Source organism: Nycticebus coucang, chromosome 16, assembly GCF_027406575.1.
Source record: "Nycticebus coucang isolate mNycCou1 chromosome 16, mNycCou1.pri, whole genome shotgun sequence".
Classification (NCBI taxonomy): Eukaryota; Metazoa; Chordata; class Mammalia; order Primates; family Lorisidae; genus Nycticebus; species Nycticebus coucang.
Genome location: NC_069795.1, coordinates 24,085,681 through 24,113,114, shown reverse-complemented (window position 1 = coordinate 24,113,114; position 27,434 = coordinate 24,085,681). Strand labels below are relative to the sequence as shown.

Genomic DNA, 27,434 nt, shown 5'->3' with positions numbered 1-27,434 from the left:
AATAAAATAAAATTGAACACCCAGGAATCAGGCTGAACACCTCATATTATGCACAGTAGGTGAAATCCCGCCAATCACTCTCCCTCTTGTTTTCTCCCTTCTCTGTCCTCTTCTCTCTCCTTTGCTAGACTATACTTGTGTTTTCCTTTAGTGTAGAAATGTACTTGTCTATACATTGGTTTCATATTAGGATTGAGTATATTGGATACCTTTTTTTCCTATTCTTGAAATACTTTACTAAAAAGAATGTAAACATCCAGGTAAACACAAAATATGTAAAATTTCCATCTTTTATAATGGCTAAATAGTGCTCCATGTTATACATATACCATAGTTTGCTAATCCATTCATGGGTTGACAGACACTTGGGTTGCTTCCACATCTAGGCAATGGTGAATTGAGCTGCAATAAACATTCTAGTACAAATGTATTTGTGGCAAAATTTTTCTAGATACCTAGTAATGGGATTGCAGGATCAAATGGAGGTCAACTTTCAGTTCTTTGAGAATTCTCCATAGTTCTTTCTATAGAGATTGTATTAGCTTACAATCCCACCAGCAATGCAAAAGTGTTCCCTTCTTTCCGCATCCATGCCAGCATCTACAGCGTCAGGATTTTGTGATGTGGGCTAATCGTCCTGGATTTAGGAGATATCTGAGAGTGGCTTTTATTTGCATTTCTCTTATGATTGAGAATGATGAGCATTTGTTTCATGTGTTTGTTGGCCATTCATCTGTCATATTCACTATGGAATAGAATATAGAACCTAGAGATGAACCCAGGTACATATCACCTTTGTATCCTTGATAAATTAAACAAAAACATGCACTGGGGGAAAGAATCCCTGTTGAACAAACAGTTCTGGGAGAAGTGGTCAGCCACATGGAGAAGTCTGAAGTTGGACCTGCACCTCTCACCATTGACAAAAATTGACTCTCACTGGATAAAAGATTTAAATTTAAGACAGGAAACAATAAAAATTCTAGAAGAAAGTGTGGGGAAAACTCTTCATAAAATTGGCCTGGGAAAAGATTTTATGAAGAAGAATCTCCTGATGTTGAAGCAAAAGCAAAAATAAATAAGTTAAATATGATTAAGCTGAAAAGCTTGTACCCAGCTAAGGGGACCACAGATAAAGCAAACAGCCTTCAGAATGGGAGAAGGTACACACATACCACACATCTGACAAAGGCCTGATCAGTAGACTCTACAGAGAACTCACAAGAATCAATAAGAAAAGATCAAACAACCCCATTTAAAAGTGGGCAAGAGCCCTGGGCATTAGATTCCTATGGGAGTGTGAACTTGACAGAAAACTGAACATGCAGGGGATCAAGTTTGTGCACTCCTAGAGAAACTAAAGCCTCCCAACCCCTACCCCGGTCTGTGGGGAAATTATCTTCCATAAAACATGTCCCTGGTACCACAAAGTTTGGGGACCACTGCTTTGCATATGGCTTCCTTAAGCTACCCAATACTGTTCCAGACAACTGTTTTGTCCATGAATGACAGAAAGGAAGATACACACAGTATCATGCCCAGAAGGGCAATGATGGCTTGTGAGCGATTTCCCATCAGAGCAAAGAATGGACGTGTCAGCCTCTGATTAACATTTGGAAAATATAGAGGAACCCTATTGGCCAAATGGTTTACTTTCACAAAAAGTTTATAAAAATGTTAAAGTTAGCGTATAATGTACATATTCATTTTAACTTTAAAAGTGTAAGTGTGAATTCAGTTGAAAATCTTAGCATTTCAGACTGTGTACAAGTCCTCTAGACATTCTTTTTTTTCTTCTTCTTCTTTTTACATAAAACCATATGTATAATTCAGCCTCTGCAATTTTCTGTTTCCATCTCTTTAAAGCAATTACAAACATTTGTGAAGCAATTTGTGTGCAGAATCCTTTCAGAAGTCTGTGATTTTTCCCATGATTTTTTAAAGTTGTCCATCTCACACTTACTTTGAAAGCATATTTCAAGTATCTCACCTTTATAAAGTTGTTTGCAAGACATAAAACTTTTACTTTCATAGAAACAACCTTCTTTGTTTTCATACTCCTATTTTTGTAAGTTTAAGTGATATTTAAATAAATTTTGCAAGTGAAAAAACAAAAACAACTGGTATAAACAGATTTAGGGATAAACACATCTGATGCTTGGTACACATACTATTGAAATGCAGAGAACAGAAGCACCGAGATAGAGAAATCTGTCAGCCAGAGCACTCAGCAAACAGGGACTTCACCAAAAATGCTTCACAGAGGGAATGGAAAGCATTGTCTAATCTGCCAAAGTCATAAAATGAAGATTATTTAAAAAGAAATTTTCGGGAGGCGCCTGTGGCTCAAAGGGGTAAAGCATCGGCCCCATATGCTGGAGGTGGCAGGTTCAAACCAAGCCCCGGCCAAAAATTGCAAAAAAAAAAACAAAAAAAACAAAAACAAAGAAATTTTATTTTGTTCTTATTCCTTTTTTAAATTTAGCTTAATTTATTCCAGCTTTGTCAAATTAATCTGTAAATGAGAAGAGAAAGTTGAGAAAGATGTGGCTTTTCCATGCCTATTGAATATGTAATTAAACACTTATAACTTAACGTAATCTACATAATGTGATAATATCTTCCTAGTTTACATAAGGAGCTTATAACCAGGATATATTGTTTAAATAAACTATAGGGCAGAACCTTAGTATGAAGCATTTAATCAGTCCTGAGCATTTGGACTTTAACATGACAACAAAGAAAGATAAATGCTTTTAAACTGTGGTAAATAAATTATGGAGACTTGTCAGGAAGGGCATGGTTAAAAATCAGAATTTATACAAAGAGAAAAAACTGGGGGAAATTCCAAAGATTGTTTTCTCCATGACAAGAAATCAGTTTAGTGATTACAAAGTTGCTTTAGTGATTTCAAAGTTGTTTGAAAGCAGTCATATAATGTGTACTGCAATCAAACAAACCAGCTAAAAAATATTATCAATAATTAAGACCAAGATAAGTATAATTTTTACAAAAGATGACTTCAGTCTTTTTGAATTCATATTTATATTTTAATATCTCAAAAAGTCAAAAAAAGAAAATATTTCAAGCCTTGTCTTTATTTAATAATCATTGAGTTTATTCTCCTCACTCACAGGAATCAGCAATCCCTTTCTACACTAGCATTGCTTTGAAACAACTGCTAATTCAAAGTTCAAAATATTCAGTCTAAGAAATAAATTTAGTATTACATAAAGCAAAAATTTTCAGATTTTATAATCTTGTGTCTTCAGTTTTAAAATATGGATCATATAATTTCTTGTTTCAACGTGCTGGATTTTTTTCCTCACAATAAAATATCTCTAAAATCATACAACCAAAGGGCTAGGTTTTTCATTTGTTGAACATTTTATGTCTATACCAGGAAAATGTAGAAAAATGCTCACACATGTTTTATACTCAATAAATTTTCACTGAAGGCATGAATAAGTTCTAAAGGCAGATTTCTTGTTATTAATTTATTAGTGATAAAATTAGCAGTGACTGTGTGGCATTTCCTAACAGGAATGTGACCGTGCCATAAAAATGAGGGCACAGAAAAGTGATCATTGAATAATCTGAAAAAGAAAGCAAGAAAGTAATTCAGTTGACCATAGCTACAAATAAAATGAACACCTAGAAATAAAATAAAACAAGTGAAAGATCTCCACAGTGAAGAATATGGACACTGATAAAAGAAATTGAAGGGAACACACACGCAAGCAGTGGAAAGAATTCATTCATTCCACGCTCATGGTTTGGAAGAATCAATATTGTTAATGTCCATGCTACAAAAAAAAAAAAAAAAGTAGTGATTCAATACAATCCCCATCAAAATACCAATGATATGATTCTCAGAAATAGAACAAAAATCCTAAAATATCAGCAACTACAAAAGACCCAGAACAGCCAAAGCCAACCAAGCCAAAGGGACAAGACTGAAGGAATCATATTACCTGATTTAAATTGTATAACAGAGGACAGTAACCAACACAACATGGTGGTGATCTAGAAACAGACACGAACACCAAATAACAGACTTGAAAACCCCCAAAATAAATTCACACATGTATAGTGAAGTCGTATTTGACAAATGTGCCAAGAACGTATGTTGGAGAAATAAGTCTCTTCGGTAAAAGGTGCTGAGAAAATGAGATACCCAGAAACAGGAGAAGGAAACTAGACCACCATCTCTCACCATGTATAAAAAGCAAATCAAAATGGAGTACTTAATTAAATCTAAGACCAGAAACAATGAAACCACTGAAAGAAAACATGGCAGAAAAAATGCTCCAGGTCATAAGTTTGAGCAATGATTTCTTGAGTAATATATCCATAGTACAGGCAACCAAAGCAAAACTGGACAAATGGGATTGCATCAAGCTGAAAAGCTTCTTGCTCAGCAAAAGAACCGACCAACAGAGTGCAGAGAGAACCCATAAAATAGGAAAAGAAATGTGCAAACTACGCATCTGACAAGAGATTAAAAATAAGTATACAGAAGGAGCTTCGACAACTGAGTAAGAAGAAAATTAAATAATCTGGTAAATAATGGGCAAAAGTTCTGAATAGACATTTCTCAAACAAATTACCTAGAGTTATATGAAAAAATGCCCAATATCATTAGTCATCAGAGAAATGCAAATCAAATTTACAAGGAAATATGATCTCACCCCAGTTATGATGGCTTTTATCCCAAAGATAGATAGGCAATAGAAAATGCTAGCAAGGGGTGGTGCCTATGGCTCAGTGAGTAGGGCGCCAGCCCCATATACCAAGGTGGTGGGTTCAAACCCAGCTCCTGCCCTGCTCCTGCCAAACTGCCAAAAAAAATAACTAGGCGTTGTGGTAGGTGCCTGTAGTCCCAGCTACTCGGGAGGCTGAGGCAAGAGAATCGCCTAAGCTCCAAAGCTGGAGGTTGCTGTGAGCTGTGTGACGCCACAGCACTCTACCATGGGCAATAAAGTGAGACTCTGTCTCTTAAAAAAAGAAAGAAATAAATAAAATGCTAGCAAGAATATAAATAAAGGTGAACTCTCATATTTTGTTTGCAAGAATGTAAATTATTGAGACCACTGTGGAGAACAGTATGGAGGTTTCTCACAAACCAAGAGTAGCACTACCACGTGATTTAGTTATCCCACTCCTATGTACATCCCCAAAAGAAATCCGTGTATCCAAGATGTGTTCCACTAATATTTACTGCAGCACTAGTTGCATTGCCAAAATATGGAATTAACCTAACACACAAAAAAACAAATACTGGGCAGCACCTGTGGCTCAAAGGAGTAGGGCACCAGCCCCATATGCCAGAAGTGGAGGGTTCAAACCCAGCCTTAGCCAAAAACTGCAAAAAAAAAAAATTAATTAATTAATAAATACTTGAGATGGTGGATACCCCAATTACCTTAACTGATTATTACACATTGCACGTCTGTGTCAAGACATTGCATGCACCCTAAAAATATAAACAACTATTATGTATCCATGTTAATTATAATTTACGAAATGAAGACACACAGAAAGCACCGGTAAAATACATATTTATGTTCTCTGATATTTAATGACTTTTTTGACCTAGAGATCCAGGTATTGTTTCTTGGATGATTAGTCCCAAATATTATTTCAACCCTACAGAGAAGAAACTTATTGTCTATTCATGTTGATTGTTTCCTATGCTGCTCAGAAGCTTTTTAGTTTGATTTAGTCCCATTTGTCTGTATTTGTATTTGTTTCCTGTGCATTTGAAGTCTTAGACACAAGGTCTTCTCCTAGGAGAATGCCTTGAAGCGTTTCTTTTATGTTTCCTTCCAGTAGTTTTGTAGTTTGGCGTGTTACATTTAGTCTGTAATTCATTTTCAGTTCCTTTTTGTATGTACAAAATTAAAATAACAGTTTGATTTGATTCTTCTGCATATGGATATCCTATTTCCCCAGTACCAGGTAATGAAGAAGATGACCTTTCCCTAATGTGTATTCCTGACATTTGTTGAAAACCAATTGGCTGTCAAGGCATGAATTTATTTATGAATCCCATTTTCTGTTTCATTGGTCCATGTGTTGGTTATTGTACAAATATTATGGTTCTTGGGGTGGTAAGCTGTATAGAAAAGAAGTGGAACCATCTCTTTTTCAGACAACATGATTTTATTTTTCTAATTTGGCTGCCTTTATTTTTCCATATTTATTACTCCAGCTAAGACTTGCAGTCCTATGTTGAATAAAAGTAATAAAATGGGGTTCCTTGTCTCAATTCTCAGAGGGAAACTCAAATTTTTCATATTGTGGGTTTGTCATATATGAATTTGATTAAATTTAACATGTTTTTTTTCTAGACCTAATGTGATGAGAGTTTTTTTATCATTAGAAGACAACGTTAAATATTGTCAAATTATTTTTCTTCATCTATTGAGATAATCATACTGTTTTTTCCTCTTAGTTTCGTTTATGTGATTTACGACATTTATTGAACGAGACCATCGCTGCATGCCTGAAATAACTCAAACTTAAACATGTTGTTTTCTTTTTGATGGGCTGTTAGATTGTTTGCTTGTGTTTTGATAAAGCTTTTTACATCTAATTTCATTAGAAACATTGTCTTTAGTTTTTCTTTTATACTGTATCTTTATCAGGTTTCAGGATAAAGGTAATGCTGTCCAAGTAAAAAAAATGAGAATATCTGCTTCTTCAATACTTTGGATTATCTTGACAAACAATTGTTGTTAATTATTCTTGAAAAGCTTGGTTGAACATAGCACTAAAGCCATCAGTCCAGGAATTTTCTTAGGTAGGAGGGATTTTGTTTTATTTTGTTTCTGATTCTAGCCTGCTATCTTGTTACTATTAAGAATTGGTGCTTTGTTCAGGTTTTCTGTTTATTTTTGTTCAATCATGATAGGTGATGTGTCCAGGAATTTATGCATCTCCCCTTGGTTTACAAATTTGTTGTCATGTATTTCATCATAATAGTCTCAAATGAGTCTTTATTTCTGTGCTATCACTTGTAATGTCTCTTTCGTAGTTTTTTTTTACTTTTTTTGTTCTTCTGCATAGAAGAACAGGATAGAATGGATATCCTATTCCTTCCCTGGCAATTCATAGATTTCCTTTTCTACAGAATGTTTTAATAATGAATTATTTTGTTCCTTTGAATATTTTCTGTTTCCTTACTTTTACATGATTCTTTCCCCACCCCAATATTGATATTTGAGCATCTGATAGGACAGTGGCTTCTTTTACTTTTATGGAGATCTTTTGTATGCAAAAACCTTTTTATGTAAATGTATAGTGTCAGTTGAATACGATGCTTTGGTTTACATTCTGGCAGGGCATATCATGTCTTTTGCTATGATTGATGTCAGTGGTGTCTGCAAGCTTCTCAGTGGCCAAGCCTGTTCTTGCTTGTCAAGGCTATGACCTAGCTTCAGTGTGGACAAGGTTGTTGGGCAGAGCAGTTTTCAGGCCCCTGGGTGGTGTGTGCAGGTTCTGGCAAAGGCTCCTGGGTGGTAGATGTGGGCCCTGGTGGAGGTGGTAGTGATAGTGGCTAGTTACAGGTGTGCTAATATTTGTGGTTCTGAGTGGTGCATGCTGGCATGTGGTGGCCCAAACACTGGAGAGGGAAGTGTCATTATCAGTGGTGGCAGCATTGAGCAGGCAGCTCTCAGACTTTGGAAACAATTATTTTGGCTCTCTGTGCCCTGGAGAGGGGAGAGCCGCTCTAGATTGTAGAGTGCTGCAAAGATTCACGTGCCAGAGACACAGATGCACCACTGGGCTCAACTGGTAGCATGATGCTGCCACCGTCTTAAAGGATGTGGGGGAATTTCAGCAGGCCCTAGGGTTTTTGGACACAAGAGGGATACTGGGACCAAAGACAAGATGTGCTCTGGTGTGGGCTGTTCTCTGAAAATGGCGCTGTACTGTAGCAACCCATGTCTTGGAGGTTTGGGAGGCCCACAAACCCACTGGGAATTCTCTTGTAGAATACTGGTGTATGACACTGGTCATACTGGTGTATGACCTCCAGGCAGCTCCCATACTAGGTCCAGGGCCTTCCCTGGCTGGGGGATGACCTGTAGCTAGGACTGCAAGCATCTGATGCAATGATGAGGACAGCTGAGGAGCTGTTGACCTTTCTCCTGTGAGGAGGAGTTGCTCATGGGTTCACACCAATCCTGGCTGTCTGCTTAGCTTTCCCATCTGGGCTGCCATCTCAAGTTTTCACCTTTCAGAGAATTTTTCACCCTTCTGTGCAGAAGGCCAGTGCTCCCCCCTTAGACACTCTATTTGACATGTGGTTTTCTATTTGTTGTTGTTGTTGTTGTCGTTGTTGTTGTGGAGGAATAGAGTGCTGGGTGGATCTACTCAGCCGTCTTAATGATATATCACCTAAAATGTATTAATAATTTTAAAAGGCATCCATTTTTTCCTACAGTAGATTTTATTTTTAAAAAATTAACAATATATAAAATGCCTGCATTTAATTTTTCTTTATTATGAACTAAGTTATTATATATTTTAACTAATAATTAATGTTAAAGGAGATTAAAATGAAACCAATGCCGGAAGAATTTCTCAGCAGACAAAGCAGCTGTGTCTCATAAGTGACCTTATCTTTGCTTGACTTGCAAACATCAGCAAAATGTAAATTGAGCTACTTGCTTAATTCTATATTAAGGAAATAAAACCTAAGGCTAATGAGTCAGATACCAATAACTAACTTACACCTAGGTAACTAGTAACTTTACACAAGGATAAACCACGGCAGTTATGCAACTGTAGCAAATTATTTATTTTCTCTACTTTACTTCCATGATCATAAGTATCCCTCCCACTTGTGATTTCAACCCAGTTCTCATTTGGAGCTGCCAGATTCATGAATCACTATTTGCTCAAATAAATGCTTTAAATTTTTTTATGCCTTAGTTTACATTTTAATGATGATTTTTTTTACAGATTAAATATTAGATAATTGATTTCTATTTGGTAATTTCAAATGACATGATCATTATATACCAATTTAATTTTATATTTTTGATAATATCTAGAACTTTATATTATCTTCCCACAAAATATAATCCTATTATTATTTTAATATTATATTATTTTGTTATTATGACTTAGTAGAGGTTAATATCAGCGAGAGTATGAGTTTTTGTGACCCTTAATTGACAATTTTTCTATCAAAACTTATAGCAAACTATGGTCATTCACCTAAATTAACTCTAAAATAATTTCTTAAATATATGTAAATTTTATCCCATCTAACAATTGGAATTTGAATGTATCATCTCTAATAATTAAAACAAATTTGGATGTTTTAAATACTATCTTAAACTCTGGATATATTTCTTTGTCTATTCTGTATTGCCTTTTCATATATTTATGATTTTTCGAGTGCAGATTTTTTAGGTTCTAGCAGCAGCATAAATTTTAATTTAATTTTCTTTTGCTCTGTTGCTATCTTGAAATTAATATATCCCCGACATAATTAACAAATGCATTCTGCTGAAATATGTAACAATAGTTATACCTGTTTACTTTGTAACTGATCAGATTTTCAAATAGTCATGTGTTTTTGTAACTTTACTTGGCCTTTTCAGAAATTTTTTTTCTTAATGCAAATACTTTTAATGTTGTCTCTCTTTTAAAAAACATGCAAACAGTAATACTTACATGCTATTTTTGTAAATTAGATGAAACTTTTAATTATGTGTGAAGCTTACCTTTTGTTTAAGAAATTTTAACTGAATTAGATATTAATTTCAGAAAAATCATCTTTTACCACATATTTTGATTGTAAGATTATTTTCATTTGACCACTATTTATGTGGCATATTATTATGTTTTCTAATATTGAATATAATTTACCTGTCTAAACTTTACTTGTCTTGGTGAACTATTCCAGTACTACACTATTTGATTTGATTTAATTTAATAAATGTATTTAGCTTCAAAATTGTTTACAAGTTCTTTTTATTGTTATATACAGCTTTTTTACTTTCTTTGTAAATAATCTTTTACCCTGTAGCATGGCTTTATTTGAACATGACGCCACTTAAGTAGAATGTAAACTTTGTTGCAGATTTTTCTTTTGCTTCTATAATATTGCAACATTGCTATAAAAAAGTCTATGGCTATAAAAAGCATTGTCAGACCTGGTTAATCCTTGGATGGGAGAAAATGAAGCCTGTAAAATCTCTTTATTAATGTCTTTTAAAAATAATATATACATGTTTATATGTGTGTTTTAGCTCCTAATCAATTATTACCATTTCAGAGCCATCCCATAGTCACATAAAAGTGACATGTTTCCCTTACTGTTCATATTTCTAATTTTTTAATAATTTTGTAGCATTCATCATATTCTGAATTTTTTACATCATTCAGTTTTATTTATTTGATTATTCAGAGTTAATTATTTCTAAAGCAGCTATCCCAATGCATATTCGTTATATTAATTAAATATTTTTCAAAATATATTTATACCATTTTTCTTTTGAATTAATTTCAATGCATGTTAAGTTAGTCATTTTTGGATAACTTCGTTTTATTTGATAATATTTTTCCTGATGTCTACATTTATACATGAACATTTTGATTCCTAGTTATATTAATGCAACTCTTATTAATTACACTCTGAATCATTTCGCTATTAAAATATTTGATTCGATTTTTTAGTTTTTTATTCATACATTTCAGAAGATACAATATAGAGAGAAACATTTTTCTGTTTGGTGTTGTGTTTTCATTTGTTTGGTGTTGTGTTTTCATTTGTTTTTATTGTTTATTTGTAAGTTGACATGAAAATTCTATTTTCTGCAATAAAAGCTATAAACCAGTTAATATTTATGTTCAGAATTGACATTTTGAGTCCTTTGTTAACTTGGTACATTTTCCCTTTATTTTCTTGTTATTGTTTCCCTGATTTAACATGCATGCTCTATAAACTGCCTTTTCTTTCCCTTTATTCTCTAGCATTGATTTTATGAAGCAGATACATCATTAATTATTGGCTTTCTACACTTGAGTTAAGTAATATTATCCATACTTTGAAATATTAATACACATGGTAATCAAAAAGTTTAAAAGCAGCATATGTTACCAGGCATTGAAGAGGTGGTAAAACGAGGATTTTAATGTGCTTCTCATGTAAATACCATATTGTACCTACATCACAGAAAAGAGAGAATTCCACTTGTGTGTTGCACTAGAGCTAATAATTCACATATGGAGCCATAGAACAGTATTTGAGAGTGCAGGAGAACATGGGCCGAGACGAAAAGGGATGAGCTCAGGCTAGTACAGTGTATCTGTGTACTGAGTGTCTCTGCATTAATTGGCGTAATATTTTAAAAGACATCGTCAGTAATTTTCACTTGACGTAAGTGGCCATTTGGCAACATGATAGTGCTGTAAGAAGATGAGTAATGGGATCAAAAGGACACTCGCCTTAGCTGACCATTACTTCTTATTTAATATACATTAAATAGTCTATTAGTAGGAATCCTTATTAAGAGGCTAAAGTACCACATACAGTTATTGAAAATAGTTTTGCTGCACTGTGTTAGGATACTTAAGAGAAAGTGTTATACATAAGAAATGTACAAACGAAGGGCTGGAAGGATTTGTTGCTATTCTAAACAAGAAGATTAGAGTCACCTGAAAATGATGAGAACCTAGTCTTCTTGACTATCAAGGTCGACTTAACACAAGGCCAGAGTTAGTTTAAAAGCATAATGGTATTATTTTTACACATGTTTATCTTGTATTCAGATGAAAGTGATGGGAGTGGAAATATAAGAATTATATCTATAAGCATTATCCTGGATAAAAAGGAGGCATGCAAATAAATAGCCTTTATAGGTTTTAGAATATTCCTTGCTATACTCATGTATTTCCCTCCAACTCCCCAAAAAGGAGTGCTAGGAATTGAAAACAACGAATAATGAAGGTGGGGCATTCATTCTAAGAATGTTTTGAAGATATTTTTAAATTGTTAAAAATCATTGTAAATAATTTCTACAACTATGAGTACATTAGTAAGTCTGCTACTTGGATGTGTAGCAATATTGTGGAGATTGGATATACTCTGAGTTTCTAGGAATATCAGTAAATGCTGGGCCATTAGATCCATTTGACAAAGATGTAATATTGTGTAAAAAGATCAATTTAAAGAGACAAACATAAATTCTCAGCCTCAAATAAATTAAGACAGAAGTCATGTAAAGAACATGTTCATCATCGATAATCTTAGAGGAAAATACTTGTGTTCTTTAGCCACATATTCCTAGATTTCATACTAGGAGGATAGATTTCCTCTTGTCAGGTCAACTGAATTTTAATAAGGACAGACTGTTGACAGGGAAACAAAATAAATGAACAAAATAATTTCATAAAGAAATAATTGGTCTAAAAAATAAAACACAATGATAGGAGATGACAAGGGTGTCAGGACCATGATATTGACCTTGATATAATGTTGCAACTAATAACATGAGTAAAAAAAAATAAAATATTAGCTCCCCCCGGGGGAAACTCATAATGACTGCTATTGTATTTTTATTGTGTTTTAAGTCTGTCATATGGAAAAAAAATTGAGAGAATGAATCCAGCATCTAGAATGAAGCAGAGAGAAATGATGAACTGATTAAGGTTACTAATTTTATAAAATACTCAGTTGAAGTCCTTACAATCCTTAGAACTGTAGTTTTTCTAAAATCCTGAATATGGAACTATTTGAAGTGTCATAGTAAGTAGTAAGGATTTCTACTTACCAAGCCATTTTGTGATTGCATGGGTTTGTTACTTTCAGCAAATAAACATACAAGAGCCAGCCAATTTTTTAAATTAATAATTAATAATTTTGTTCTGTAAATAGATCCATCCTGAGAATGTTTTGTAGATATTTTAAAATTGTTTAATATTTGGAACCTATAAGTTGAATTTTAATAAGGACAGACTATTGAAAGGTAAAAAAATAAATAGGTTCCAAATATTGTGCTAAAGGTATGTGTACTAAAAATAATTTCTTGCTTATCTGAAATTTGTCATCCTTTCTTTTACCTAATAGCCCTAGGATGGTAAGCATAGTATTATATGATAACAAATAGGTTTTTAAAAATACTGACCTCTGTAACTTAGAATTCACAATCAAAGATCTGAACATATATGGAACATTGTAGAAAAAGATTTATTTTTGGAGAAAATAAGACTCTGCAAAAAATATCAAGCTATTGGTTTGTGTTGATGACTTATGTTTGTTTCTCAATAGGGTACTAAAAGAGATATTGTCTAAGTTGCTAAAAAGAGAAGCTTCAGTTTCAGCTTATCTGTCTGAAAGAAGTGAAACTGATCCATACATACAGTTCTGAGAAAAGAGAGCCTTTCCGCTTCTTGCTAGAAATTCAACAGGGCTAAGGGTCTATAATTTAAAAGTGACTTCTGCCCTCAGCTGAAGTTGTAGAAAGCCAAAAAAGGAAGGTTAGAAGTATCAGGGTTAACTTGGCACCTAATAGGAAATTAAAACAAAACAAAAAATAGCAAGAGGCCTTATTCTTTATTACTTTCTAAAACATGTGGATGGATACTGCATTTGGGAAAGATAAGAGTGTCCTCGACTATGGGCACAATTTATGAGATGACTGATAGGGAACAGAGTGGAGAGTTTTGCCTATTATTTCTCAGGGATCGGAGTCAAATACTAAGAAACAAAGCCGTATATTGAGCCCTACAAATCTATGACCAACAGACGAAAAGTTTGAGTGAGCTCGACTTTTGAATTTTAATGATTTAGTGAATTTCCACTATTGGATATTAATAAAAGAACTGCTCCCCAATTAAAGCTTTACTCAGCAGTCTAAGGTTTTAAGGAAATTAAAGCTCTAGCATCAAGCTGATGGGATGTGTGATTCTTCCTTCCACACGCCATCAGTGAAGGGGTAAACTGCAGACCAGCAGCCTTAGAAATGCATCGACAGTGAAGTTATGTTAATATTCCTGTCCAGTAGAATGTACTACAGGCCCCGTATCAGTGATCATCGTATACTCCTTCAACTTGCAGCCTTTTCCAAATTAGAACGTTTATGGTGGTTGCCTTGTTTTTCAATTTACTATCATATTTTATCTGTGGACTCCTGTGTAAATAATCTGATAGCTCAATGATTGTAGGTTTTTTGAGAGAAAACTATATAAATCTTTTAAATTTACATACACCTCAAGTTCATACTCTGGAATGCAACATGACAGTGTCTATTAATTTAAATATGAATAAAGGTGTACTAGCTAGATACTCATTTGTGCAGTTGGTATATAGAAAGGTTGCACGGGATTAGAATTTCTTGGTTGTATGTACAGTGCATAAGTGATGATGGTTGTCTACATACAACAAATGTGTGAATTCTTGTCTCTCTGCAGACAAATTGCAGCAGCCCTTGTTTATGTGAGTTCACTATCTGATTTCATAATGGGATTCTACTAACAAGGATGGGTACTTTTCCACCAAGGATTGGGTTAGAAATAGCCGCTAGATTACTCAATGCCTCACACAATCCCCAGGCCTTTCCTCGGAAGCTGGTGAAGAAGTATTATTCTTATGTGATTCAAAGAGCTGAAACCTGATGACTCCAGAGTTCTCAGCAAGCATTTTCACTGCCATCTGAAGGGAGAGAGAAAAGGATAGCAGGGAAAATGAGGGAAAGAACAAATAAGAAAGTGCCCTGAAAGCAGTTAATAAACGTAAAGACCTGATGGACTCTTGTTTTTAATCTGGATGTTACAAAATATGTGTGGGTTATAAAACTAATCACATAGAATAAAAATATTGTTCTTGATACTTTTATTTATTATTTTGATTTATTTCAGATTAATATGAGGGTAAAATGATTAGATACATTGTTTTTGTTCTCAAGTAAAGTTCAAGTGATAGTTGAGCCCTTCACCCCAGGGTCGTAGACTCTTACCTGTGCACCTCAGGTGAGAGTTTGCCCATCCTGCTCCCCCACCTCATGTCCCTTTCCCTCCTCCCAATACCCCCCATTTGAATTCAGTTGTGTGTTTCTCTCCTGTGGTTCAGTAGTTGTTTACCTATTGGTTTCATCTTAGTATTGAGTACGCTGGGTACTTGCTTTCCACTCTTATGATACTTTGCTAGGAAGCATTGCTTCAACTCTATCCAGGTAAATACAAAAAATCTAAGCCTCCATCAGTTTTTATGGCTGAACAGTATTCCATGGTATACATATGGCACAGTATGTCAATCCATTGATGTGCTGATGGGTATTTGAGTTGATTCCACATCTTAGTTTATACGGTATAATGTACATATATGGTTTTCCAGAATTGTGATGGAAAATATATTTCTTTCTTTCTTTTTTTCTTAGGGCAGAGTCTCACTTTATCGCCCTGGGTAGAGCACCATGGCTTCACAGCTCACTGTAACCTCCAACTCCTGGGTTTAGGCAATTATCTTGCCTCAGCCTCCCAAGTAGCTAGAACTACAGGTGCCACCACAATGCTCAACTAGAAAATATATTTCTTAGAGTAATTGTTAAAAACATTTGAAATACACTGAGGATATTTTAGTTCCTACCATTTATCATTTTAATTTTAAAATTAATGCAGTATTTCTTCTACTCTTTAACTTCCTTCTTGATTTTGCTTAATTTAGTACTATAAATTCTTTATATACAATGAGTAATTTAATCCTCCCAACATCTTTAGGAAGGAATTACTGTTATTATGCCAAACAGAGCAGGGAGAAAATAGAAGCACACACAGTTTAAGTAATTTGTGTACATTCACTCAGTTGGGAAAAGACAGAATGAAGTTTATACTGACATCATACTGACACACAAAACAATATCTGTAAAAGGAGACAATATTATGGAACCAGCAAAACAACCTGTCTTATTAATTGCAGTGCACTAGAGTAAAGGTCACATAGTCATGCTACTAAGACCCCTGGAGCTTTCTTGAGCCAGTATTAGGTCTCCTGGGGAAGTGCCATGCTGTGATAACTGCTTATGAACCAGTGAGAAATCCTTGAATCTGGGATACATCTTTCAAGTGCTTACTCTTTACAATAACCTTAGTAGCACTCTGTTCTTACAAACAAATAAATATATTAATAAATATATTAATTAAAATTATTTAGTTCCAAAAATTGTATTTATAATACCTATTCAAAGACCAAAATGTCTTTTACAATTAAGAAAAAATGCTATTCATATCTAAAAATAAAATATTGAACTTAAAGTGGAATTATCTTGATGCGATAAAATCTAATTAGCTCATATTAATAATAGAGTCAGAGAATGAACAAGGTTTCCGAAGGAAAATGTAGAAAGCATAGCTATCCAATTGTTTTGATCTGTATATATAATTTAAGAAATTTATAAATAATATTGCTACTGTGCATTGCTTTAGAAGAAATAAAGAATAAGAATAATCATAGTAATCCTTGAACTTATGCAGCACACCTCATCTATGGGAGGCATTTTATGACCTTCACTTCAGAACAGTAATAGAACATAATAAACTGATGCTCACAGAGATTAATAAAATGGCCCAAGACCACACTGTACAGTAGCTAAGGGATTAACGTGTAATTCAGATATGCCTGAGTCCAAAATATATACCTTTTCAACTACAATACGCTACATTTTGGGGTGTAGTTGAAGACCTCTACAAAAGGGAGAGATACAGAAAGTACTATTTATTTCCAGAAAAAGTATAAATAGAGCTAAGGTAAAATAAGTAGGAAGACATTTTTTATGTGTGTAGGTTAAGAATGGGACAAAGTGTTTAGCCATTGAGTGAACTCCTTTTCACACGAGAGTTTTGTGTGTGTGCACGGCATTGTGTATGTCAAGAGAGAATAGGACTGACCTCTGGGGAGTCACAGGAGGTCGGGGAATAAAACCAGGATAACGTTTCCAAACTACGGGGAATTTTAGCTACACATGATCGAGTTCCTTTCTGTGCCAATTTAGAAGGCCATGATTATAAATTAGCATACTCCAAAGGATTTAGTACAAAAAATTTGGAAGTCTTTTACATGCCTAGATTACCTTATTAAGGACTTATAGCAAGAGTGATATACAATTTTTGTGAAAGAATGAGGGTGTAAAAAATTTAAAATAATTTTTACTAGCCTGGCATTTTATGTGGACAGATGAAGAGAAGAACTTTGCAAGGAAGAAGTTAAGATTTGTCCTCAGGTGCACATATATATTATCAAGATCATTATATCCGAGTCAAGAAATAAAATATCCCTGCATTAGGAAATAATACTCAGAAAGAGTGCAGTCCCACCAAGATGTGTCCATCTTTTCTGTGCAATATTTTTCTCTCTTTTTCTGTGATCTTAACTTTTGTTCACATTTGATACACTATCCTTAATTCTCCTCTTTAAATGTCCTAGATGCTCAGGGACATCAACTCCTGAGGACTCCATCACAGCTTTAAGTATATTTTACTGCTCTGTGTCTTGCAGGACATAATTTAAAAATTTAACTTTTAAGTTTTTTTTGGTTCAATAAATTTATTGTCTATATTAGAAGTAAAAGAATAATAGAGGAAATAATTCTCCAATGAATTAATATTGTAGAACCACTTCACCACATTTTTTCGTCTCTATAGTTCAACTGAGCAAGAAAGGCCAAGGAAAGTTCAAGGATACAATGGTTTTTCCAGTGACAGTGAAAAAACTTGCATGAACTCCTTGTAGCAAGGCTAATTGCCACCCTAATTGGATTATAAGATCAATTGAAAATAGTTAAATTTTCTCTTTGTTATGCCAATGTATTTATATGAGTTTGCATTTAAATATTGTGTCCTAATATAATATTTAATACCTAATATTATAGTATATTAGAATATTAGAATATTATACTACCTAATATTATACTACCATTATTTACCTAATAATGGTAGTATAAGTTTACGTTGCTGACCAAAAACATAAATTTAGCTCAAGGACAAAAATTATGCACCAAATCGTGTTCTTCCCATACTGGAATGTAGGTCATTTTAAAATCAATCTGAAGATAGCAATTCTCTGGTAGAATATAAAGTAGGTTCAACAACACATGTAAAGATACTAAATGTAAGTGTGGAGAGCAGAGAATTCTGGAAATATTTGTAGTTAATGTTCAAGCCTATATGAATAGTCGCATATATTTTCTCACACTACAGATGTACTAGATAAATTCCAATCATGTGAATTTAAACTGTTGTGAATAAGATTCTATGGTCCAGGATTAAATCTAAGGAGGAGAAACTAGCGGTAACCAAGTTGCTAATGAGAAAGTAATTGACTTTGTGTGGCTATAGATTTCATGTTACAAAAAAACCCAAAACAATAAACTGTAAACTAATTGGGGTGTATTGTAACATACAAACAAGGAAAAATTACCTGAAAGATTTATTGATTAAAATATGAAACTATGAAGTTATTCAGTACAGGAAAGAGAATACTTTCTTAGAAATTGTATACTTTGTGATCCAATATAAGATAACAGCATGCATTAAAATACATATGAATTCACATAAAGACAGAGAAAGTAAGTGAGAAAAAAGTCTTAAATCATAAAAGAAAAATAAGAGAGAAAAGGGAGTCACAGATAATACATATGTAGCAATCCCAAATCCTGCTTCTATCTTTCATGACTTTGAACTTGGGCATAGGAGGCAAAAATGTGGCCCTTTTTACTAGAAGTAAAATTATTTCATCTTCCAAGATTAGATAGTGAGAAAAGTATTCTTCTTAGTTGTGAGTTTGAGTAAAAAGAAGGCTTAAACTTCTTATTAAAAATATCTGATTTTTATGACTATCCTTAAACAGGTTTAGAAGTAGAATTTACACCTCTCCTGCTCCTAAAAAATCCCAAGTAAATAGTTTGTTCAAAAAGGCTTCAATTAGATATGGACTGTATTTCCTGGGGAAAAACAAAATAAGTTTTGTCTCAAACAAATTTCAAAAAAATTCCTTCAAACGTGTTCCTGAATCATGGAATCCATTCATTAGTCACATGGAGAAAGAAATTATCAGTAGAGAGATAGAGATTATGTAAACGATCTCTTGAGCCAGAAGCTTTTATACTCATCAGAAATAGAGCATAAAGTTTATTTCATATAATCAAGAAAAAATTTTATTTTAAAAAAGTTCTAGGATTTAAAATAATCCAATTTAAAATAGTGATATTTATGAATACTAAACCAAATAGGACAGGCAAAACTAAATTAATAGGAGACAAACTAAACAAATTAGATATTAATTTAAAAAAAAAAGTTGATTTTTTTGTAATGTTAAAATAGTTGATTCAACAGAAAGATATAATCATCTTAATGGGGAATTGCCTGATAAAATAACTTGAAAGTAGATGTAACAAAAAAATGACAGAGGAAGTAATTAGCAATACCCAGAATTATATTGTGAAATGTTAGCACACATCTCTTGAAAGATAAATCAGATAAAATAGACAGAAAATTACAGATTTAAACAACACAATTAAGAAACTCAATCTAATAAGCACATATAAATAAATCACTAAATAGCTGGAGAATATACATTATCTTCTAGAATTTGTAATAGATTAAGAGATGGACCTTATAATAGTGAGTAAATAAAACAAAAGAATTAATATTATACATATTTCTTTGTGATTAGGAAGTACTTTGGAAATCAATTAAAAACTGAAAAAAAAAAATCAGAAAATATAATAAGATTCATTGAAGCCAAGAACAGTTAAAAGAATCAATCATAATGGAAAGTATTAGCTTATTTTCAATAGATTGCCTGCAAACATATCATAGGTAAACACTTGTGACAGCATTTCTAAATAGAATAGTTTTATATTTAATTTATTTTTAGAAAAGAAGCAAATCTATGTCGTCTTCAGCTTAAGAATTTACAAAAATAGTAAGAGAATAGATGTAGTGCATAATGATTTTTTTAAAACAAAATAGTAAATCAAATACATATTCCTGGGATTCCAATATAATTAATTGACCAGCTTCTGACAATATTGATAAAGCGATATATTTAGGTAATAAAAATAAAAAAGTAAAAAAATATTAAAAGTTAATGAGAACATGTGATAGAAAATTACATTATCAAATAAGTAAATGCTCATTTAAGTGGGAATTCAGCTAGAAGACTTAAAATATTCATAAATAAGTCAAAATCAATAGATAATATTAGAAGTCACATGTTATTAAAAACGAAACTAATACTTAAATATTACCAAAATTATCACCACGCCCAAATCATTTTAATGAGATGAATTCTATCAAACATTTGGGGAGCCAAGAATTCCAGCCTTAAAAACTTATTTGTTAAAAAAAAAAAAAAAAAAAAACGGGCAGCGCCTGTGGCTCAACGGGTAGGGTGCCGGTCCCATATGCCGGAGGTGGCGGGTTCAAGCCCAGCCCCGGCCAAAAAAAAAAAAAAAAAAAAACTTATTTGTTAAACAAGAAAGCAATATCTTTAAGTTTATGAATCATATATATTGCATACAAAAGTTGTAAAATGAAGAGAAATTATGAGCTTACATCCTCATTAACATAAATGAAAATCGAACATTATTATAATACTAAATCCAATTGTGGGTTAATATGTAATCCACCAAGTTTTCAAAGTAAAATTTGCCTGAATATTAGAAAATCTGTTGATATAATCCACTGATTAGAAGATTCTAGAAAACCAGTCATATTTATTTCCATGGGTTTAAAAGAATTAGTAGATAAAATCAATGTCATGGCATGATTAAATTTAAAAGAATCTCATATAGAATGATAAAAGCACTTTTCTTAGTCAATAAAAACAAAAATCATATTTAATAGTAATTTTTAAAGATCCTTTCCTTCAAAATTATGAGCAAGTAACATTTCCAATATATCCCTTCAATTCAACATTTGGCAAATTAATAAGCAATAGGTAATAAGCCAAAAATTAAAAGTCATCATGATTGTAAAAAATAAATAGCATAGATTGTGAAAAATAAGGACACTTTTATATACACAGATTGAAACATATAAAAAGTCTTATTACTTTGCAGTGCAAGCATACTAACTAGGAATCAACTAAATGTGCAGGAATTGACACATTACAGAAGTCAAAGTAATGAAAGCAGATTTAGGAACCATCCCTATAGTGGTGATTTTTGAAATCATTGAAGTGACCGACTATTTTAAGATTAATATTCTATAGAAAAGTTAAAAAATACAGCTTCAGGTTTTATTTGGAGGGAGTCTAGGTCTACCAAGATTGAAGAAAATGGTACCATATAGTAAGTAGGATTGATTAATTACTGACAATTAAGTTGCAAACTTGCCACTTTGTGCTTATGTTGGCAGCACTGTACAAACAACCCAGTAAGGTTCCATAACCTTGGTATATCGCTGGCTCACAGGTCAGTTTGTGTTGACATGTGGCAGTGTCTTGTTGAGTGGCATTCATTATTGGTGCTACTTGCTTTGTGTGCCATCACGGAATGTCAGAGTTTGAATTAAACCAATGAGCACACATTCATAAATTTCTTGTTAAACTTGGCAAAAGAGGAAGTGAAATTGGTGACATGTTAGTCCAAGTTTATGGGGGTAATGCCAGGAAGAAAATTACAGTGTATGGTTAGATGGATTAAAGGTTTTTCTGAGGAAACAGAAAGAATCACTGATGAAGAGAGGTCAGGGCAGCCAGTAATAAGCCCAACTGACAAAAATATTGCCAAAATTTGTCAAATTGTGCTTCAAAATAGTCAGCTGAATGTGAGAAGTACAGCAGACTAAGTAAATATCAAAAAAGAAACAGTTAGGAAAGTCTTATTTATTTATTTATTATTATAAATATTATTATATTTATTGTTTGGGATTCATTGAGGGTACAAAGAATTAGGTTACACTGATTGTGGCTATTAGGTAAAGTTTCTCTTGTAATTGTGTCCTGCCCTTCAAAGATGTGCTATACACTGTGAATCCCCATCCCTCTCTCTACACTTTGTGTTAGATCATCCCCCTGCCTACCCCTTGTATTAGATCATCTACTGCCTTGAGTACATTGGATTCTTAATCCAGGTTAATAATACAAAAGACGTAATGTCTCCATCTTTTGTAGTGGCTGAATAGTATTCCATGGTATACATATACCACAGCTTATTAATCCATTCCTGGGTTGGTGGGCATTTAAGTTGTTTACACATTTTGGCAATTGTAAATTGAGCTGTGATAAACATTCTTGTGCCAATGTCCTTATGATAAAAGGTTTTTTTTTTTTCTTCTGGGAAGATGCCTAGTAATGAGATCGCAGGATAAAATGGGAGGTCTAGTTTGAGTTTGAATTCTCCATACTTACTTTCAAAATGGCTATATTAGTTAGCAGTTCCACTAAGCAGTGTAAAAGTTTTCCCTTCTCTTCCCATCCACACAAGCATGTACAGCTTTGAGATATTTTGATGTGGGATATTCTTACTGGGGTTAGGTGATATCTCAGGATAGTTTTGATTTGCATTTCTCTGATGATCAGAGATGATGAGCATTTTTTCAAATGCTTGTTAGCCATTCATCTATCTTCCTCAGAGAAGGTTCCATTCATATCTCTTTCCCAGAGGTAGACAGGATTGTATGCTCTTTTTCTGTTGATTAACTTGAGATCTCTGTAGATTCAGGTTATCAACCCTCCATCAGATTAATACCCTATAAATATCTTTTCCCATTCTGAAGGTGGCCTTTTTGCTTTACTTATTGTGTCCTTAGCTGTGCAGAAGCTTTTCAGCACAATTAAGTCCCATTTGTTGATTTTCGTTGTTGTTGTAATGGCCACTGAAGTTTTTGTCATAAAATCTTTCCCCAGTCCAAAATCATCAAGAGTTTTCCCCACACTTTCTTCTAAGATTTTTATCATTTCATGTGTTAGAATTAAGTATATTAGCCATCTTGAGTCAATTTTTGTAAGGGGTGAAGTGTATGGATCAAGTTTCAGTCTTTTACATGTGGTTATCTGCTTCTCCCAGTACCATTTTTTGAATTGGATTCTTTTCCTCACAGTATGTTTTTGTCGGGTTCATCAAAGATCAGATTGCAAGTAGAGACACCCATTTCTTGGTTTTTTATTCCGTTTCTATATGTGTATGTCTCTATTTTTGTGCCAATACCATGCTATTTTGATTACTGTAAAAATGTTTATTCTGCCCAAAGCAATCTACAGATTCAATGCCATATTCATTAAAATACCAACATGATATTTGAAGAACTGGAAAAAAACAGTACTTTGTTTTGTGTAAAACCAGAAAAAAACTTGTATAGCTAAGGCTATTCTTAGTAATAAAAACAAAGTCGGAGGATCACCTTACCAGACTTCAGGATATACTACAGGATATATTACAAGTACACAGGAAAATCTTAATTGAAAATTTTGGCCACCAACTTACGTCTCTTGCGTCATGACAATGCACTAGCTCTGTCTGTGAGTGAGTCTGTAGCCAGTAAACAAATACCTGTATTGAAACATCCTCCCTGCTCACTTGATCTGGCCATAATGACTTTTTTTCTTTACCTAAAGATAAAGGAAGTATTGAAAGGAAGACATTTTGATGATGTTCAGGACATCAAGGTGCCGCGGACCGCCAGTCGATGGGCCTCAGTCCGAGGGTGCTCAGGGCGAACGGTACAGGTTGATTGGAAGGTCGACGCAGGATGGAAAATGACAAACTGCCACACACCACAAGTGATGAAGAAAGCAGCTGTACTTTACTTTGTTTCAGGCATGGTATTTATACATTTTTGACAACGTGTTACAAACCACAAAAGATATTTTTATGACTTGCAGATGCTTACAAGTTGTTATCTTATTTTGCAGACGTGAGTACCCAACCGTTTCCCTTACACAATGTTTTGCCCGCAAGGGGGAACAAAGGTAGCTGAAGGTAGCTGATAAACAGCAGTTACTTTTTAACTTCCTTTTATCTAAAGTTGAATGTGTTTTCTTAACATGTAGGACTACTTTCTTCTATAGTTTTTATTCTTATGATTATGGCGTATTGTTATGATTAGGAATATATTGTGAATCATATGAGTGATTTAAATGTGAAGAAAACATGAGAAATAAAGAGCATTGTAATGCATGGAAAACTACACTATATTGAAACACAAGTTTCAGAGAAAACAAGGTTGGAGATAAAGGGAAGGGGTGAGTGGATATCTGGTAGGAACATCTTGTTTGCCGTTTCTGCATTCTCTCGATGCACTGTTTCAATTCACTGACATTTATGGTGGGAACGTGTTCCCTTGGAGACATTAAGTCTCCTCTGGTTATATGAGATCATGGATCAGTAAGTCATTATGTTTATTCTTAGTTTCTTAAAACAATCAAGCAACAATCAGGCATTCAACTCAACAAACAGGTTTTAGACAGGTTTTAGGGTAAAAGGTTTCTTAGGCTTATATGCCGCACCTCATGAGATCCTACGTTCACTAAAAGGCATGCTAGGCAACTTATGCGCTGCTGTCGCAAGCCAGGGGGACTGGGGGTAACGCTCCGGGGAGCACAGACCGCCTAACCGCGTTCTTTACAACGCGGACAGAGCCAAGCCGCACCCCCGGCATCTGGCCGTGGTGGGATGGCTTCAAGGATAAAATGATGACAGGTTTGATGGCTATTCCAGAAAAACAATTCTATAATCTATAATTGTTTTAAGGAGTGGACTAGGCACTGGGACAGTATATAGCATCCGAAGGGGTGTACTTCCAAGGTGACCATAATGCTATTCAGTAATAAGGCATGTAGCACTTAGTCTAGGATGAGTTCATGAACTTAATTTTCATACCTTGTATATAAAATACTGTGAATTTATTAAAGATATAGAGATTAAAATATAATTTACTATCATTCAATGTATCCTCTAATAAATAAAACATAAATTGTTAAAAGGAATACAATCTATAATTTATTGAGCCTTGAATTGTGTGTTATTTTGGGTGTTTTTCATAAATTATTTCTAGTCAAACAACAGCTTTTCAAATCACGTTATCTAAATTACTTGTATATAGGGATAGGGCATTTATTGAAACTAACAAAATTATGGCCAGAATGTGAATTCACATACCTCTATGAGCTGATTAACAGCCTATGCTTTTTTTTTTTTTTTTAACTTCATGAAACAAGAGAGGTTAAGCAGGAGAGTGGTAAAGGATATGTCTTTATGATTAAGAAGACATTAGAAACCTTAGAAGACCTGGTTGTATAAAATGTTAGTAGAGGTAGACATAATTCTCAGTGATGAATGATTAAGCCTGAGAAAGAGGAAGCCAGGAGTGACATAAAATTCTGAGAAATATGACCTAGAAAACTTAGCCAAGACTATGATCTTCAGAGAATTAGCAGCATCATTGGAAGATTCATAAGGAACAGGTGCAACTAATATATTTGTGGGCAAAATGAAATTAAAAAGGGAAAAGTGATTTGCAGAAAATTTTTAATTGTTTTCATAGATCCCAGGGAAGTAATAAAGGCATCATATCAATGACTTAATGCAAGAGACACTTCAAATCAGGAAAAGGATAAGATAAAATATATAAACACTGATTATATAAATACGACACAAGGATTAGCAGGCAGAAACCCTGGTGATCTTATTCACAATAATATGATATATTGCTTGTAAGGATTTTTTATTTTTTTATTAAATCATAAGCATATAGATCATGTGTAGGTTAATGCATTTATGTTTTTTTAAATAATACAATTGTTTTATTATTTTTTAAAAAGAAAATATTTTTATTTTTTTAATTATTAAATCATAACTGTGTACATTAATGCATTTATGAGGTACAATGTTCTGATTTGATATTCAATGTGTAATGCTTACATTTAACTGGATAACAACCATCTCCTTGCTTACTTATCTTTGTTGTAAGACTTTCATGCTCTATTTTTAATAGTTTAGAAATGTATCATTGCCTTATGCACATTAAAAGATAAAATAATGTGCATAATGCAATGATACATAGTAAAATACATATTGACAAACAGAAAAGTAAATCTATTCAAGGACAAAAATGAAGAATTCTAATTTATGTTCTCATTCTATTTATGACTATATCTTATCAACACATAAAAAACAAGATTTTAAAAAATCTTCCGTCCTTTTAAAGGAGGAGAGGGGGGAGACCAGGAGGAGGGAGGGTATTTGGGGGAAAATATTTTTAGTGTACTTGTGATTTAGGTTCACTATTTATGATAGTTAATGTGTACACACTCATTAAATATAATTTTTATGTTGGTAACATATGCCTACAGATAAATATTTTTTTAATTCTACATATTTGTAAATCTTAATGTTCATTTTTATATTATACTTGATTGACTTTTATGGCATATAAAATCTATATCTATTTCACTTTCTCTTGTAATATTGCTCCATTGTTTTCTAGTGCCTATGGAAAAATCTGATACTGGTTTAATGAAAATTTTATATATTAAGTGTGTAATATACACACACATTCTTTCTGCTTTTTGTTCTAAAAAATCTTTAAAAATGATTATTAATGCCCCATGATTATTACTTATTTTCATCACATAGACATTATTTGTGCCTTGTGAGCTCCGGCTATCATTTAAAAAATAACCAAAGAGTAGGTAGCTTAGAAACTAGTAATATATTCCTCACAGTTCTGGTTGCTGGAAAAGGCCAAGGTCAAGGCATCCACGTATCCACTGTCTGGTAAGAGCTGGCTTTCTTGTTCATAGACGGCCATCCTTTTGTGGCATCCTAACATGGTCTAAAGGGAAAAGGAAGTTCTCTATAGCCCCTTTATAGGGGCACTAATCCAGTTTGTGAAAGTTCTGCCCTTATGACTTAATCACATCCCTCTAACTTCTAGTACTCTTTCACTAGGGGCTGAATTCAATATGTGAATTTTATAAGGACAAAATCCTTCAGTCTACAGCATCATTCTTAGCTATGACTGCATGTTAAAAATTATTCATCAAGAGAATGTTTAGCAGATGACAGAACTCTATGCCAGATGAACTACACTAGGATCTCTGAGGAAGGGGCCTCTCAGTCACATTCTAAGTATTCTCTAAATTTTAACAGTTTTACTGAGAATCTATAGTTTTAATAGTAGTTTCTTCTGAACTCTAGCTGGTTATGGGATGGTTTACATATGAAGAAATGATGTTTGCAATAGCAAGCCTCATATTAGAACCATGTTCACAATCTTAACTACTATAATCAACCTAAAATTAGGAAAGTGCAAATGATGGGATTTATTTTGGCCTGATTAAAATAATTCTAAGAATTCCTGTCTTATCAAGGCAGATTATTTCATGTTTTTAGAGCTCTGCTCTAGGAGTCCATGTTGGTGTGCCAATGATTTCATGTAACGTGAGAGAAGTCATTTGCAAGTAGGAAAGAATG

At 33.5% G+C, this 27,434-nt stretch overlaps 1 pseudogene; it reads right to left on the bottom strand.

Annotated features, from left to right (window-relative positions):
• The window catches only part of LOC128567386 (eukaryotic translation initiation factor 3 subunit F-like), a 120,249-nt pseudogene extending 93,480 nt beyond the window's left edge, over positions 1-26,769 (bottom strand).
• Positions 26,770-27,434: the final 665 nt, after the last annotated feature.